Below are 17904 nucleotides of genomic sequence, written 5' to 3'. Positions count from 1 at the left end.
GGGCATAGAATTTATAAATAAATAAATGTATGTAAAAGAGAGGTAAAATAAAATCATTTATAGATTACTGGCCTGGAGGTATTAATCCGGTCAACCAAGGATTCCGTCTAAGCCAGGCTGGAATGCTCTAATTCAGTGATTCTCAAACACCATTCCACAAGTCTGCTTTGATCTGGCTTTCTGAGAATAACTGTTAAAAAGACAAAATTTCAGATGCCACTTCTAGAAATTCCATAGGTTCAGAATAGGAACCAGTCATCATTTCCTGTCATCTTCCAGCTGGCCAGCCCACAGCCAAGGGGGCCCCTTGGCTCTCCTGTACAACAGAGCCACTGGGCAAAAGGGAGTGGAAAACCCTCTCTAGCCTCGACACATTGCAACTCTATTAATTTGACTGACATGGACAAAGGACGTTTCACCCAGATTCCGGAAACCTTGATGCAGATTTCTACATTTCCATTAATTTACCCTCTGTCATTGCATCTGAGCACCTCGGTTTTCTTATCTATCAAATAGAAATAATGAAATCAGCGTTGCATTTATTCAGTGCTGACTACATGTCAGTCATTCTAAGCAGTGAATGTCTAGCAACTTATTTAATCCATCAACTTCATGACGCCACTTGTGTCATTATTCCATAGAGAAATGGAGACAGAAAAGATGAAGGGGTTTCCCTAAGGACACAGAGCTAGTGAGTGTCATGCCCAGGTTACAGCCCCTGTGAAGTGGTTTCCAGAGCCTTTGTTCTGAGTCACAGTGGTACCAGCAACATGTAGTAAATTAGACTATAAGAAAATTGGCTGCCACAGCCTCAAGTAGAATCCCAAGATTCAAGAACTCCGTGATTCTGAATTAAGGGAGAACAGGAAACTCTCTATGTGCCTGTGGGATTTTCCGAGTTAGAGTCACCTAACAGCCTGAGTGGGGTGCTGTGGGAACTAGAGCTGGATATAGGGCCTGGATTCTAGCCCTGCCGTGTCATAAACAGACACTCCATTGTTGTGCCCTTTAGCTATTGTGTCGGTATGACGTAAAAGGTGCTAGGTCCGGCACTAAGGAGTCTGACACTAAGTCTGACACTACCTGTTGGCACTAAGGAGTTCTTCTGTCCCTGATGCCCATAGGTAAAAAAAATTTTTAAGTGCTCATTTTAGGTAGAAACAGTGACAAGGCCATTCCAGCAGGGTTGGCTTTGCAGGAAGGTGTCTGAAATGACTTCCTATACCCATGACCAAGGCCAAGACAGCCCACGTCTGAATCCTTGGCCCTGTGGATGTCTGCACATTGCCAGTTCCCACCTGTCAGTCTCTGGGGGGTGATGGGGACCATAGGGTTTTAGGCAAGTTCAGCTGGTGGAAGGTGGGGCCGTTGGGAGGGGTCGTGAGCCCAGTATGGGTCAGCCAGGTAGCCTGGGACCTACAGTTTTCTCTTGGGAATATACCCCGGGGTTTGAAAATGATTGTACTCTGGGGCTCTCTCTTTATTTAACAAAAACCTTTGTCCAGTTTCGACAATGAGAAGGAGCTTCAGACCTGTGTGGAGGATAAGGAGGATCATAAAGGCAATGCTGGGGGCGCCTGGGTGGCTCAGTGGGTTAAAACCTCTGCCTTCGGCTCAGGTCATGATCCCCAGGTCCTGGGATGGAGCTCCACATCGGGCTCTCCGCTCAGCAGGGAGCCTGCTTCTTCCTCTCTCTCTGCTTGCCTCTCTGCCTACTTGTGATCTCTCTCTGTCAAATAAATAAATAAAATCTTAAAATAAATAAATAAATAAATAAATAAATAAAAATAAAGGCAACGCTGTGACTTTGAAGAAAGAGATATTCTGAACTCTGCCATGAATTTGAGCTTGGGCTGGTCAGTTTTCTCTTCTGGACTCAAAACCCTTTTAAGTTAGTAGCATTTTTTTTTTTTTTTAAATAAATGAAGAAAGAAACAGACCACAGGGCCCCGCCATCACGTCGCATACCTGTAAGACAGGCATTAGGAGGCACACTGCTGGTGAGGAAATGGGGCTCCTGCACTTAGCTGACCTAGCCAGCTCACCCAAGCAGGCAGGTAAGGAGATGGAAAGTAAGGCCAGACCTTCCCGATTTTCTCTGGGGCCTTGTCCGCTGCACCCTGGCAGTCCGCCTGCAGTCAGCGAGGTCAGTGAGGCCGCAGCCACGCACGAAGCCCTCTCTTCCCTCTCATGGACATGTCAGCGTGGGACACTGTGTCATGTGACACAGGAAGTCTTTCTCCAGCTGCCCCCTCTGAGGACGACCCAGGACAAAGCTGGTTTCTGCCACAGCTGGACAAACTTAGGTCAGATCTGTGGAAGAATTTCCTGGCAGGGTGGTTGGACAATGAATCGAGCTCCTAAGTAAAGTTGTCATTCTCATCTTCTGTTTCCTCCTCTGGGTTAGGATGTCTGCTCAGAGCCGCCACTACATTCCCTCCTCCCTGGGACTCGGGGAGAAAACGGTTTGCTTTGCAATATGCTAGCCCTGCATTTGGAGTTCATGGTCATATCCTGGCCTGGCCATAGAAGTCAGTGGGATGGGGGCCCATGCTACAGGAACTGGAGAAGTGGGGTAGCTCGGACTCTGGAGCAAAGGTGAAGTCTGTTTATTAGTAAGAGAGTATGTGCAGAGAGTGGGCAAGCGGCCGGACAGCCTAAGCACCGTGGATCCAGATGGCAGGTGTCTGTCGTCCATCAAAGGCCAGAGAGCGTCAGCCCCCAAGCTGGAGGTGAGGCTGAGGCCACTCCAGTTCAGGTGTAGAAGCTCCTGAGGAGGCGGGACGGGGGCTGTGTGGGCTGGGTGCTCTGTGGGGTGGCAGCCTTGGGGGCGCACCACCAGGATCTCCCTTCACAGTAGCTCATTTGCTGCAAGCCAGCCATCTTTACAATCTGCCTCACTTTTCAAGTCAAGTCTGTGCTCTTCCCAAGCAGCACCAAACAATGACGAGCATGGCTATGTACCAGGGTCAGCCCATCCTTCCCCAGACAGAACACATCTAATAGCGATCCTGGCTCTGGAGCTCCTTTTCAGGTTGGCTGAAGTGGTCAGACCTGTACCTGTTCATGGATGGCAAGTCTGCATCCGGCTCCGAAGGCTTCAAGGGTCCAGCGCAGCATCCCCCCACTCATTCCTCACAAGGTTTCCCCCATGAACCTCGGCTACTCCTAACTCCCTCTCAGGGTGGGCTTCTCGAGCATCCGGCTGGCACGGGTCAGGACCTTGCACGTTATCATCAGACACCTGCTGCTCCACCTGGCTGCACTGTGCCGGGTCTCCCCGGCCAGCTGGAAAGATCCACCTTCTCCCATGCCTGTCACGAGAGAGCAGGATCTCCTGCAAGCCTTCCAAACTTTCTCTTTCCCCAGCCTGGCTCTTGGGGCCAACGGTGCCTCGCGGACGCACTGAACTAAGTGATCTTTTTGTTGGAATCAGAATTATTTCTAATCGCAGAGCATCCTGGTATGTGGGGATCTCCTTGCAAGATGGTTCAATTGTTCAGAATGATGAAGGCAGAAAGACCATTCCTGTAATTGTTCACTTATTTGTCATTAAAAACACCCTGTCATTTGTCTTTTCTTCATTTGCCTAGGTGGCAAGCTCCAGATCGCTACTCCATGACCGCGTCAGACTTTTTCCCCTCTGGGCAGTCTGCCCCGTCCACTTGGCAATGGTTGAGCCTTCTTTCTTTTTCCAGCGTGCTCAGGCATATTTCTGGCATTTCTGTTTCACCTTCTACGCTCTGACTTCTTAGGGAACAGAAAACTTGGATGTCTAGGACAGTGTCTGACACACAGCGAGTGTGGTTTTAATAAATACATACATATATACACAAATATAGAGATATATATGTCCAATCTGCATGCATATACAATATATACTGTATATATTATATATGTATATACATATACATATATAAATATGTATATTTTTAACATCAAGAAATCCAACACTATCTGAGGGCTACTGTGTACTAAGCCTACGCTACCTGTTGAGAAATGAAAGTGAGACACAGCGGCTGCCCTTCGGGTGCTCACAATACGGATGTTGAGGAGGAAATGTAAGCACCGAAGTTTAGAAAAAAAAATTGAAATGTATCATCAGTAATCATATAATCAAATCAATAATAATAATAACCAATAATCAAATCCCAAGTGCTGGTCTCTCCTTGACAAACAGATCCGCTATTGTAATCTAGCATCTGTTTGTCTGAGTCATAAACCCAAACCCTGCTTGGGAGCTGCTTCTTCCCGCCCGCCCCTACTCCCGGCCCCGGGCTACCCCAAATATTCTTCATCCATGTATATGAAATATATATATTTCCAAGTGTCTCTATCCCCAGGAAAGACCATGACAATGAAAAAAAATATTGATCAGCAAGTGGAACTTAGAAAAGAAGAAAACAAAGTTTTAACTGTAACCTCCAGGTGTTGAGAGTCGGAAGTAATCAGCACACGCTTCCTCGCACTTCTACAGACAATGGCTACTGTCTCATGCTTCGGTTTCAAGAATGCTTCTCACTTTACCAGGCAATTAAAAGCTGTAGTTCATGCTGATTATAGCTTTATTCTAGGGGATCTATACAGTGCCTATTTCAAAGTTGGATATAAATGATATAATTTCATTTGATGGCGGTATAGAATGTCTTTATAAGAGCCTGCATGCTGTCATAGCCAGAGGGATTATATATCAGGGATGACTGTGAAATCAATTGAAGAGTAATCTCCTCGGGAAAACACTGCTGCTCTAGGAGGCGGTAAAATTGACTGTTCTATAATAAGGAGCAGACCTCAGGCATCATTTGGATGGAGAACTTTCAACCATAACCTTGTGTGTCCCCCAAATTGATGCTGGTGACTGATCCTGTTGGCGCCGTGTGACTGCTCAGCACAGAGAGGGATGGGGCTACCTCCCTGGGTGTCCCCTGCTTCAATTTTCCTATAGACCACCTGTGACCTTGACAGCAATCCTGCAAGGAAGGCCATGGTATTATATCTACTTAGCTGGTCAGTAACTGGGGGCAGAGAGGTACCATGGTGATGATCAGGGGATGGTAAGGGGTGAAGCTCATTCCTAGTTACTGGTTTTTTTTTTTTTTTTTCCTTTTTCTTCATGAAGCAACATTAGGATTCATATCCTAGAGTATTTTGAATAAAGTGTAAGATTCAATTTAAATGCATATGAGGATGATGATAATTTAATAGGTCCTACGATTGTACAACTATTTGGTCATTATGAAGAGAACTTGATCCTTTTCTGAGAATGAAACTCTTTTTTGACATGCTTTAACCATAATCGCTTCTTTACTGGAAAGTTTTCTGTGCACTTATACATATCATCTGCTCTGCCTGACATGACCTTCTCCCTCTATCTCTGCCTTCTGGTAAATTCGCCGTTATCCTTCCTAAAAACTTCCAGGTATATGTAACACTCTACCTCTGCTCCCAGGGAGCCTGTAGCACTCGTCACTTTGAATTGTGTGTCCTCCTCATCACACACTTCAAATCCTCATATGTCAGTGGCCAGTCTGCTTTGAGGTCCAGGCCTGAGGCTCATTCACCTGTTTTATAGGGCCTGTGCACAGTAGGTACTCAGTATGAACTTGAAGCAGAAAGTGGGGGACAGAGAGAGAAAGGGAGTACAGTGTGTACAAGCCCTTCACTTGTGTGGATTCAGAGGTTAGACCAAAGACAATACCACCAGGTCCCTGAAGCAAAAGGTGGTCAGGGTGTGGGAGCAGAGGGGAGACCAGCATATTTCAGGGTCTGCAGGAAAACGGAAAGCCCACAGAGCAAGATCATCCTCAGACCAAAGAACTGGTGCTTAGTTCATAGCTGTTGACCAAATTCCAGGAGGACACCCCCTTAGATGGTCTATTCCGGTGGGGTTGTTATCAACCTCCCAGTGATAGAGAAGCAAGCGAAAGTAGTCCACACCCCACAGGGTGGCCTCCATTTGTGGGGGAAGTTACAAACGTCAAGCACCAGCCAAGCTCTTAAAAGGCATTCTCTGCAACAAAACACCCTCCTGGAGCACTCTGGGGGTGAATGTGAGGGAAAGCTCTGTCTCAGAGTCTCTTCTGAGCCAGACATCGCTGCTAGGCCCTTTACCGTTGCGTATGTGCACCACACAGCCACTCCCGAGGTGGGAATTACCATCAGCCTCGTTTCTTCCTGAGGAGAGTGACATGCACAGAGCTTAAGTGACTGGAGCTACTGAGTGAAGTCACAATTCACACCCCGATCTGCCTGATCCCAGGGTTCTTTCCAATTTCCCACTCGATTTCTTTTCTGGAAATGTTTTATTTTCTTTCCTAATTCTGGAGGAAATGTACTCATTGAATATTCAGTTATAAAGCATTTCTGCCCAGTTCAAAACGTATTTTTCATAGTCTCTCACAGGAAGACAGTCTTCAGGGAACTTGGCACAACAGAGCCTTTTGATGTGGGCTCTCCCTTTAGTGTACTTACGGTAGAGCTGGGGCTAGGACAGAAGGAAGAGAGAGGTTGGGGGAACAGAGAGCACAGGGGCTGGGGCTTGAGTCTGTAAAAGAGGCAGGGGTTCTGAAGGGAGGGGCCAACAGAGGCCAGTTCACAGGAAATGGAGGCTGAGGACAGGCTTCTGGGGCCTGTCTCCATCTTACATTTTCTTCATTTTCTTGACAGTCATAAAACATTTGACTGTTGTTATTGTCATTTACTTTTATTTTCCTGTAACACATTTTTTTTTTTAATTTTCAAAGGAAAATGCAATGTCAGTTCAAGAGTGCTGTCAGAGCTTCAGAAAAAAATGATTTTGAATTGTTTTGGGTTTTGCTTGGTGGCCCTCAGAGGTGGCATGAGTTTTGTGGATTATCGTGGCATTGGGTTCAACACACTCAGTGGCTCTCTTCGTCTCCACTGTCAGCCACCATCAGGGCAGCAGATGGCTAATGCCCCAAGGGCTCCACCCACTTTGAGATAGCATCTCATCCACTCTGGTAGAGATTGACTCCATTTCTCAGGTGAGAACGCAACCCTGGAGGACTAACAGGCCCGAGGTCCCTCAGCGATCTTCAGTTCCACTCTCAACAGTTCCCATGGAGGAAACTGAGGCTCAGAGGGAGGCAGATGCAGCATCTGGCTCATGGTCAACCTAACTATTAGATGTCATTGGCATTTGGAATGTTGGAATAAGAATTCCCTGTGTGAGGGGCACCTGGGTGGCTCAGTGGGTTAAGCCTCTGCTTTCAGCTCTGGTCGTGATCTCAGGGTCCTGGGATCAAGCCCCACATGGGGCTCTCTGCCCAGCAGGAAGCCTGCTTTCCCCTCTCTCTCTGACTCTCTGCTTACTTGTGATCTCTCTCTGTCAAATAAATAAATAAAATATTTAAAAAAAAAAAAGAGAGAGAGAATTCCCTATGTTAGCTTCTGAACCTTTGGGCTCAGAAAAAGTATAATGTATGTTTATGAACTTTCATGCTAAAATTATTTTCATATTCATCATTAATCTTCATATAGATAGATGGATCGATGGATAGTGTGGAACTCAGAGGAAAATTTTATACATGCAATGTGCTATGTGCTGTTTGTACAGACATCCTGGGGGCAAAAAGACGCTACTCGAAAGTGGTAATTTTCTCAAAAATTTGATATGTTCACATTCTTTCCTTAAGATAAATACAATTGGATCAACTCACACTGAAAACAATGAGTACATATACATTAGAAATTGTCATGGATTGAGGTCAGAAGACCCTAGAATATATGGATTCTAGCAGAACTCCTGCCAAAAAAATCCCAAAATCAACAAAACAAAAACAACACATTATTCCTGGAGCTCTGTGTTATCTCACAGGTAATGAATGCTTACAGTGTCTAAGCCCTTGGGTGAAGCCCTAAGCACTGATTCAGGAAGAACTTCAGGAATGGATACTGCTCATCACATGAGACGGGAGATCTGATCATAGGATTGAGACAATATAATAATAAGTCGTGCTACAAAAATATCAGCCTTTTCCACCTTTAATTACAGATTGAACCCAATTTATATCATATGCTAGAGTTTTTAAAAGGTAACACGTTTCTGAATTTCATCTTGTTAACCAACAAATAAGAGTAGATAAGAAATTGAAAAACAAAAGCAAGATGTAGGACTTGAGTTGATCACACGTAATAATTTCTTACACAGCCACAAATTTTTTTAAGGATTTTTCCTATTTACTTATTTGACACATAGAGAGAGTGCACAAGCAGGGGGAGTAGCTGGCAGAGGGAGGGGGGAAGCAGGCTCCCACTGAGCAAGAAGGCGGGCAAGGAGCCCAATGAGGGGCTTGATCCCAGGACCTGGAGATCATGACCTGAGCCAAAGGCGGAGCTTAACCAATTGAGCCATCTAGGCACCCCTCATCCACAAAAGAGTATTGTGGCTGCACAAAGTTGGCAATAGAAAGTATGGGGCAGAAAACACAGCAGTCAAATGATTCCTGCTGCAGATAAGAATCTAATATGTAACCAAGGATGTGTAACAAAGGGGAGGTAAGTTCTTCATTAAAATATGCTTATAAATTTGGCGAAGAGTGTTCTTAAAGTTACAATTAATTCTTACCTCAGGCAGGTCATATACTGAAATATATTCCTGTTGGATTCAATTCTTAAATCCATAGCACACTTATGAGTTAATTGAATATTTAATTGTTACTGGACTGGGAAGAGTTTCCATAGCAATGGGGGGAAAAATCACAAAGAAAAGAGGTCTGCATATATACATATTAAAGTATTTTGCATATCCTAAAACTTTAAAATTCAAATTGAAAAAGCCAATGGGAAAACATCAAAATAACACGGATCAAATAAAAGATATCAGGACGGAGTTCAAAGAAAATTCAAAGAATTCATGAATTAGTAAAAGAAATGTAAACTACATTAGAAATCAATACACTGATAGTTATTGAATAATAACTATCTAATAATAATTGAATAATAATTTCATGTTCGGGAAAACACTTGAGATATAAACTTGAATATATACATATGGCAAGATGAATTTTCAGATGGTGGCACTGTCCATGGTTTTAGTGCTTTCTTTTTATTTTACTTTCTTCCTCTTCTTCTGGTTCTTCTTCCCCTTCCCCTCCTCCCCCTCCTCCTCCTCCTTCTTTAAGTAGGTTCCATGGCCAGTGTGTAGCCCAAAGGGGCTTGAGCTCACGACCCTGATATCAAGATCTGAGCTGAGATCAAGAGTCAAGAGTCCGATGTTTAACTGACTGAGCCACCCAGGCGTCCCTTTACTTTCTAATAAAAAAAAAAATTAATTGATGGTTAAGAAAGAAAATACTTGCATTAAAAATAATAAACCAAAAAGGAAATGAGACACAGATGAAGTTCTTTGGGATCCTGGGGAGAATGAAAAATTTTAGGAAAAGTATTGTTTATTTATTTATTGTTTAAATTCTCTCTCTTTTCTCAGATATCCCTTCACCTTAATTCCCCACTATCAAAAAATCTCCCCCAAAGTGGCTATATCTCCCATCTCAACTTATCTTTCCCTTCATATGATACTTGTATTTAGATTGAAAAATAGTAACAATCAAGAGACTTTCTCCCCATAGTCGCAAAATCCCAAACCTCTATTCCTTGTTGTATCATGCCGTGTGCTTTGGTCCTGACAAGGGGACCAAGCCTCAGCACCCTGATGCTGGGCAGTGAGCTTTGTGTGACATCACACCCGGTACTCAGGAAGCCCCAGCCTACAGGAGCTTGCACCTTTAGCTCCATTTACAAATCAAGAAAAGGCAGTTCAGAAGGTGCAAGGATGCAGCTAGGTCTTCGTGTAGCCAGGGAGTGGCAAAATCTTGGATGGAGTTGATGGGAACCACACAGGTAAGCAAGCAAGAAAGGTAGGCAGGAAATGTTCTCTGCCTCTCAGCTTCTTCACAGGCTCCATCGCGGTGTCCTTCCTTAAAGGGACAAAACGTGCCTTTGTTGAGTCCGACTCGAAGTCAGGGATAGTGCTGGGAACTTTCTACGCTGCAGTGAAGCCTGCCATGGCAATGGCAGGATAAAGCTAGTCTCACCTGATGAATAAAAGTCCCCAAGACCTGAGACACAGGCAGGCTGGTGATATGCCCGAAGTTATGCCATGGAGAGAAGTTTCTGGTAAATCCCCAGCTTGGAGGAATGGCAGTCTGATGAGACAGAGCATCTCATTGTTAGCTCCCTTATCCAGAGATGGCAAACCCTGGACCATCCCAACTCCCACTGCAAGCGGCCTTGGGTCTACTTTATTGCTTTTGTCTCCCTGTGGTGGAAGTTTCTGTGTGAACCCAGAGCCTGTGCTGTCCTGCGCTTCAGCCTACCTCTTCTCCAAATTCATCCTGAGAAAGTTCCAGAGAAGCATGAGCCATCCCCCTCCAAGGGGAGTCAAATGACTTGGAGTGAGATGAAGCCGGGTCTCCACTTCTTACATGTGTATTTATAAATAAATAAGCATAAGTAGTGTCTCCACCTACACCTTTCTCAAAAAAAAAAAAAAAAAAAAGGCATCACAATTAACACAGACAGGAAGTACCTATCCAACCATCCCCTCCTGACTCCCCTCACTCCTGAAGACACCCTGCCTTACACATACATACACATAAAGACAAAGAATTCAGAAACAAAACCAAAGACACCATTAGTTACTTCCTTCTTCACAGCTCCCCTCCCCCTGCTGTTGCCAAGGGCAACAGCAGCCAACAGGTACCAGAGGTTTGAGGCCACATGGCCAGGCTGGCTGCTCGTCACACTACAGCTCCAGTAACTGTGTGTGGGTGGGAGAGGGGCACTCACGGGATGCGTTCCCTAGTTAGTCCTCAGAATAGCCTCTTTGTCAATCTCGGATCAAAAAGAGCATGACTGTGTCCAGAGAGAGAGATGATAGCAGAATTCTTGGTAAAGCAGAAGTTTCGTTTCCACAGGTCCCTAAGAATGCCCTGCGTAAATGGGGGTGAGAAAGCACTAAGCAAAAGCACCCTACCCGGTACCTGCGATGCGCGGGCTGCACCTTACATACAGTCACGCCATCGTTCCTTTGGGCGAACCTTGCACGGTCCGCAGTCCTATTCCCATTCCAGAGGCTGGGAGGGTCATTGAGCTAAGAGCACACATCCAACGCGTGGCAGAGTTGGCACCCAAGGCTTTTTTATCTTTCTTTTCTGACTCAAAGTGTATTCTTATATCACAGTACTGCCCTGCTGTCTCCGGAGTTCAGCTCGGGGACAGGGCTGCACCTGCTGGGGGCAGGGAGGGGTACGAGGACGGAAGTCAGCGGCAGCGCACCACGCCCGGGTCTGCAGGTGTTCGGCTCCGGCTTTGCTACCGATGAGCCATGTGATTTGGGCTCTGGACCCTCTGGCACTCCGGAGGGGCCTGTGGTCATTGATCTGTCTTTATGGATCTTTACGATGATGCCCCCAGTCGCCTTCTCCCCCTGGGTGCTGGGTTCTCCGACTTGCCTGCACCTGCCCCTGCACACAGCGTGTCCAAGACAGCGATACCACTCTTCTGTGATGTTTCCGCTTCTCATCTGTGTAACCATGTGGCAGGACTGCAGCACCCCGTCCTCTTACAACCTATTCCATCATTTAAAACAAACAAAGAAAAATCAGGAAGGCTAATACGTCCCAAAGTTTAATCCAGCTGAAAATAAAACGAGGGTAAAATTAGGCCCTAGACATAAATAAGATGGCAAGACTGGGAGAATTCAGGACATGCCGCATGTTCTACTTTTCTGGGTCCCTTCAAAGCCCAGCGCTGTGCTAGGCAGCCAAGATATAATATGTTTATAATGTCCTGTTAAATCAGCAAATGAATTGGAGATGTCCACATGGAACAAAGCCCCTTGGCCATCTTAGCTCCCCTTAAGCAGAGAAGGAGATTCTGGAGCCCCACTGGACAGCAGAAACTAGGTCAGTTTTTGTTTCTGTAATTTACAAATGAATTCAATTGTACTCTCAACTGATCATTCTGATGGGTCTTGCTGAAGAGGGAATTACGTCAGTTACATACAAAACCCGGGTATTCTGTCCATCTCAGAATTAGCCACAGTCTGATAAATGACCAGACACATGCAGTGATTGAATGACCTCAACAGGACAGGGAAAATAGACAGCCCGTACGTAGCGTGTCCAAGTCTCACTTTCATCATTTGTTACAAAAAAACAAACAAAAAGACAAACAAACAAAAGGATGGATGAACAGGAAAAAAATGATTATAATGATAATAAAAATAATAAAATAAGTGTCATTTTGGTGAGCTGCTACCAGGTCCTAGGCCTTCCCCACAGAAGAGCACATGTCCTCTTCCTTTTCTTTTCCTTCTCTTTCTTTCTTTTCCTTTCCCTTCTGTGAAGGTTAATTTGATGTGTCGGCTTAGCTGAGCTGCAGAGCCCAGATGTTTGGTCCAAAATTATTCTGGATGTTTCTGTGAAGGTGTTTTCTTAGATGAGATTCACATTTAGATGGCTGAACTTGGATTGAAGCAGATTGCCCTGCAGAGGGTCGACTGGCCTTATCCAATCAGGTGAAGACTTGAGCCGAACAAAAGATTGGCCTCCCTTGAACAAGAAGGAATTCTGCCAGCAGATCGCCTTTGAAGTTCAACTTGCAGCTCCCACCTGCGTGTCCGGCCTGCAGGCCTACTCCGTCAGATTTTAGATTTGCCAGGAGTCTGTAATCACGGGAGCCAGTTCCTTAAAACAGATCCCTCTCTCTCTCCCCGGCTGGTCTGTTTCCCTGGGGAATCTTGATTACTATACCTTCCTTTCTTCTTTATTTCCCTCCTTCCCTCCCCCTCTTTCCTTCCTTTTAGATGAGGAAATTGGCTCAAGGAAATGAAGTAAATTGCCCCAGGTCTACCGGCCTGTAAGTAGGACAACTGGGACTGAATTTCAGGTCTGTCTCCCTCCAGAGGAGCCCCCCACAGCCTTCCCAGCCCTGCTCCGTGCATTGTGAGGTGCTGTGCGAACAAGCGGGCCAATCTTGGAGCACATCTGTGATTCCAGGACAGGTCTGGATTTTGTTTTTCATCTCTCCCTGTCGATACTGCACCTGCGAGAGCTTCACTGAGTCAAAGCCTCTTCAGAGCCTCTGGGGCCTCACAGAGCCTGACGTGGAGTATTTATTGTCTCTCCTCTGTTGTAATTTGCAAATAAAGCAGACATTTTATTAGTAGTAACATATCATGTCATGGAAAAAGGAAAAAAAGAATTGTGTTTCTCCACCGGTCTGGTCCATGTGCAATGCAGCCAAAGACCCTTCTCAATTTCCCATGGCTCTCTTTTCCTTTCCAATTCCGCCTCACTTCCCAAACTCATACTCCCATCACCTCTTCAGAGGTGATCTCTTTCTCTGCTCCGGCCAGCAGTGTACTGCTAATAGACCATTTTGCACAACAAAGACAGGATTTGACTATCCTATCCCTTTCCCTCACTTCCAGGTAGACTTACCAATTTAATAATCATTCCTGGCCCAACCTTCTTTGTACAACAAAATCCCTCATAATCCATTTTCTGCCTTAATATCAATTCTCTTTTCTCACCAACCCTTCATCTCACCTTATCCTCTAGCCATAATACATAACAGCCATCCCCCCGCTCCCCACCGAGGTAGGTTGCATTATTTTTCAAAATATTAAATGCCTTTTCTTTTTCGGTCGCTCATGTGAAGCATTTAATCTAAACCTGGCTGTCAGTCTTGGCCACATGATTTGCTTTAAAAGGTAGCAGGAAGTGACAAGGGGTACTTCTGACCCATACGCCATTCTATCACTTGTCCTGTGGCGAGAGGTCCACATGTCCCAGGCAGGGGATGCATCTCCAGCCTGCATTCCAGAATAAAGATGGTGTGGAGCAACCCTAAATCAGTCTGTGACAGTCAAGTGAACTGAGTCCAAAATCCAGGGGTATTATAAGTTGCTAAGAATTTAGAGTTGTTTGGCATCACATACCATAGTCTATGCTGACTCAACCTTCTCTTACTCTGAATTAGGCCACCCTTCTCTTAGGGCTCACTGTGCCATGCACTCTCTTTTTATTATAGTGCATATCACATTAAATAACGTTTGCTTTTTACATACTCGTCTTCGCTATTAGCTGGAAAAAACCTCAAGGGCAAGAGATTGTGTGTTTGCTTACCCCTGAATCTCTAGTGCCCAGAACAGCCTGGCATTTGGAACATGTTGTCCAAATGCACTGAATCAAGCTCTTGACCCACAGATCTTGCTTAAAGATGAAGTCATTGAATTAATAGGAATTGAATAAATTACTATCAAAACCAGGACCAGAGAGAGCTGTTGAGTTTGTAACTAAGATCAGAAAGGGATGCTTTATGGAAATGAGCAGGGCTTGCCTTCCCCAGTAAGTAGAAATTGTGATGTATAGTACTAAGGAGAAAACTCTAAACGTGATGTCAGGGTCAGTATGGGACAATTCAAAATACTCTTCACTGAGGTCCTGGGCTCCGTGGATTCATGTCTCCTTGGCATTTGTCAAGCAGAAAGACAACATTCACAACATTCTTGCCTTTAAAGGAAGAAGGGATTTGATTATTGGACAAAATATGTAATGAAAGGATGTCAACTCTCACGGAGTCAGTGACTCGTAAGAGCCTTACCACTCTTCCTCCTGCCTCAGCTGGGCTGAGGTGTCAATCACTGATATATGCCATTAATTCTGCTTCTTTTAGCACAACGTCCCTTACTTTGTTCTAATGTTCTCCTGAGACCACCAATTTATACTACCCATGTATTAATAGAGGCTAAGACACATCAGATATGTGTAAAGCATCCACAAGAAGACAAATTTCTTGAAAAATTAAACCCAAGTAAACATACAAGAATGGGTAACTCATTCCTTAATTAGAGTAGATGGTCACTGTAAAAATGAATATTGTTGGGTGCCTGGGTGGCTCAGTGGGTTAAAGCCTCTGCCTTCAGCTCAGATCATGATCTCAGGGTCCTGGGATTAAGCCCCGCATCGGGGGCTGAGCAGAAAGCCTGCATCCCCCTCTCTGTCTGCCTCTCTGCCTACTTGTGATCTCTCTCTGTCAAATAAATAAATAAATAAAATCCTTAAAAAATGAATATTGGTGCATTCTGGGGCTTGGTCAGCTGTCAGTAACCTTGCCTGAGCATCCTTCCTTGTATAAGAATTGGTCATTATTAAGAGGATATCCTAAATCTTCTTTTCTTTAGTTTTGCCATCTGCTTTCCCACAACATAAGTAGTTAGAGACAAGTGTACTTTTGAAATTAGCAAGCCAAAACACCTCATTTGACTTGGATCAAGTTTGAGAAAAATGACCCTTCAAAGTCAAACAGTGAAGTTATTGTCATCAAAGCCAGGACTAGAACCAGAGTAGCTTGTGTCTTAAGCTTTATTTCACTCCTTTTTTCCTTCATGTAAAAATACTTTTTTGAAGGACTTATTGAAGCGTTTCAAAGATAGTCAAGGAGGTTCTATCAGGTTTTTTGGTAATTATGGAAACGATTTCATACTAACCTCTAAGTTGATTTATTTGCCTTGTAACTCACGGTCCATACATTACCAAGGGGTACAGCTCTGGAACAGAAGGAATTGAAAAGACCTGGGCTCACCCCTTGGCTCTCTCCTGATCGCTGCAAGTTCTCCGACAAGTCACAGAACACATCAGAGCCTCAGTTTCCATTTATGTTCAACAGGTGAAAGCTACCTATCCATTGTGAGGATTACATGAGTAAGTGCCTCTGGAACAGAGAAGAGGCACAGTGCTGTAAGCCATTATCATTTCAGACGTGTTATACACAGGAGGTTCAGATAAATTAACATCTCTCTGTTCAACAAGGCCAAGTATAAGCTTAGAATTTCCTGAATACATAATTTCATTGTTAAGCATAATGTTAGTATGTGGGATTTAAAAATACATATTTTTTCCTTTCCTCAATAGTTATAGCATGTGATTTCCCAGTAAAAACAATTCCTTTGTGACTTTCTTGAAATCACTGTGATTTGCTAATAAGAGATTATACTCGAAGTCTACCCAAGACCTCTATTTCCCACCACTCAGGGTTGCAGATTGTGGGCATAATCACTGGGGCTCTCAGGCTAATTGTCCATCCAGTTTCCAACCTAAACTGATGGACAGAACAACACATGCAAGGAAACAAACAAAATAAAGTCTTGTGAGGTTTGTTTTTTTTTTTTTAGGTTTATGTTTATAAAGGCTTTAATTCCAAAAGACATCATGACAAATTCCAATGTAGACCAGAAAAAAAAAATGTGGTTGTTCAGCCAAAAATCAGTCCTGATTGACTGACTGATGCATCTGTTTGGCACACAGTACTGACCCTGGGCTCAAGAATAAATTGAAATGTTGTTGGGCTCAAGGTACTCCCTGGTCAGAGAAGGTTGGAGATGCATCAGCAAGTGAGTACAAAGGTACGATCTAGAGTCTTTTATGGAAATCTGCACAAGGAGTAGAATGTATTTCTTTGGGGGACAGGGGTACAGATAATAGGTCAGGAAAGGCTCCTTAGCAGACATTGAAGGCCAAATAGATGTTTGCCGGGTGAGCCTGGGTGGAAAGGAGCGGATGGTCACTCTACAAAGAGACCAGTATGAGCATAGACATGAGACTACAGAAGAATTTTGGGAGTACGAGACGGATCCTGATGTCTAAGATGGTGTAGGATAATGGTGAGAGGGAGGGGAGATGAGGACCGGTGAGCTGAAAAGCTGGAGAAGCAGGTTCAAGTCTTCAGAGTAAGTGAAGATGAGGACCCAGAGCAAGAGAAGAAAGCGGGGATGGTTATAAGAGACAGTGACATAATGGGACGTGTTCATGCAAGAGAAGGAGAAGTCTGGGATGATTCGGATTTTGAACTGGGTCTGTTGGCAACTTGGTGGCATGCGGCTAAGGAAGGAAATCTAAGAGAAAGAGACTTTTTGATTGATACTTCCTTTTGATTCCAAGAAACAAAATCACTTTCTTATTCATTTGTAATTGTGAACAAATGTAAAGGCGCTTCTTGGCTGGTGGTTTCTGATGCCACAGAAGAACACCTGACTCTGTGTAAACTCACTAACCAAAAACTTGTGGATGGTAGGAGAGAGAAGCATAGCTAAATAGGGAGAGAGAGAAAAAATAAATAAATGGAAAAATATAATCTGTGAAATGAGATAGACCCAGATTCAAATCCTGGTTGGACCACAAACTAGCTTTACTTTAAAGACAGTTTTTTGTGATTGAGTTCTAGCTTCAGAGCATTGTGGTCTGAAAATATGCAGGGAATGATTCCAATCTTTTGATAACAGTTGAGACCTGATTTAGGACCGGGAATGTGATCTATTCTGGAGAATGTTCCATGTGCACTAGAGAAGAATGTGTATTCTGTTGCTTTGGGATGAAATGTTCTGAATATATCTGTGATGTCCATCTGGTCCAGTGTGTCATTTAAGGCCTTTATTTCCTTGTTGATCTTTTGCTTGGATGATCTGTCCATTTCAGTGAGGGGAGTGTTAAAGTCCCCTACTATTATTATATTATTGTTAATGTGTTCCTTTGATTTTGTTATTAATTGGTTTATATAGTTGGCTGCTCCCACATTAGGGGCATAGATATTTAAAATTGTTAGATCTTCTTGTTGGACAGTTCCTTTGAGTATGATATAGTGTCCTTCCTCATCTCTTATTATAGTCTTTGGCTTAAAATCTAATTGATCTGATATAAGGATTGCCACCCCTGCTTTCTTCAGATGTGCATTAGCATGGTAAATTCTTTTCCACCCCCTCACTTTAAATCTGGAGGTGTCTTCGGGTTTAAGATGAGTTTCTTGTAGGCAACATACAGATGGGTTTTGTTTTTTTATCCATTCTGATACCCTGTGTCTTTTGATTGGGGCATTTAGCCC

This window comes from Lutra lutra, chromosome 9, assembly GCF_902655055.1.
Source record: "Lutra lutra chromosome 9, mLutLut1.2, whole genome shotgun sequence".
In the NCBI taxonomy this organism is placed as follows: Eukaryota; Metazoa; Chordata; class Mammalia; order Carnivora; family Mustelidae; genus Lutra; species Lutra lutra.
This window is presented reverse-complemented; position numbering follows the sequence as displayed.